The sequence below is a fragment of the Eimeria tenella genome, genomic scaffold (genome assembly GCF_000499545.2).
Source record: "Eimeria tenella Houghton genomic scaffold, Eth_scaff1783, whole genome shotgun sequence".
NCBI lineage: Eukaryota > Apicomplexa > Conoidasida > Eucoccidiorida > Eimeriidae > Eimeria > Eimeria tenella.
Window position 1 is genome coordinate 4145 of NW_013541613.1, and position 245 is coordinate 4389.

A 245-nucleotide genomic window follows, 5' to 3' on the forward strand; every position below is an offset into this window, starting at 1 on the left:
ATAGCCTGGCCAACCTGCCGGCGCCGCTTGAGGGGATTCAGCAGCTGCAGCGGCTCTGCAGCAACAGAGCCAACTGCTGCAGCAGCACGAAAGGGTACTAGGGGGCCCCCCAGGAGGGAGGCCCCCAAGGGAGCTGCGGAGGGGGCCCCCCTGGGAGGCCCCTGGGCAAGGGTTTGAGCAGGCGGCGGCAGCAGCAGGCCAGAAGGCAGCAAAGCTGCTGCTGCTGCTGCTGGTGGTGGGGTGGG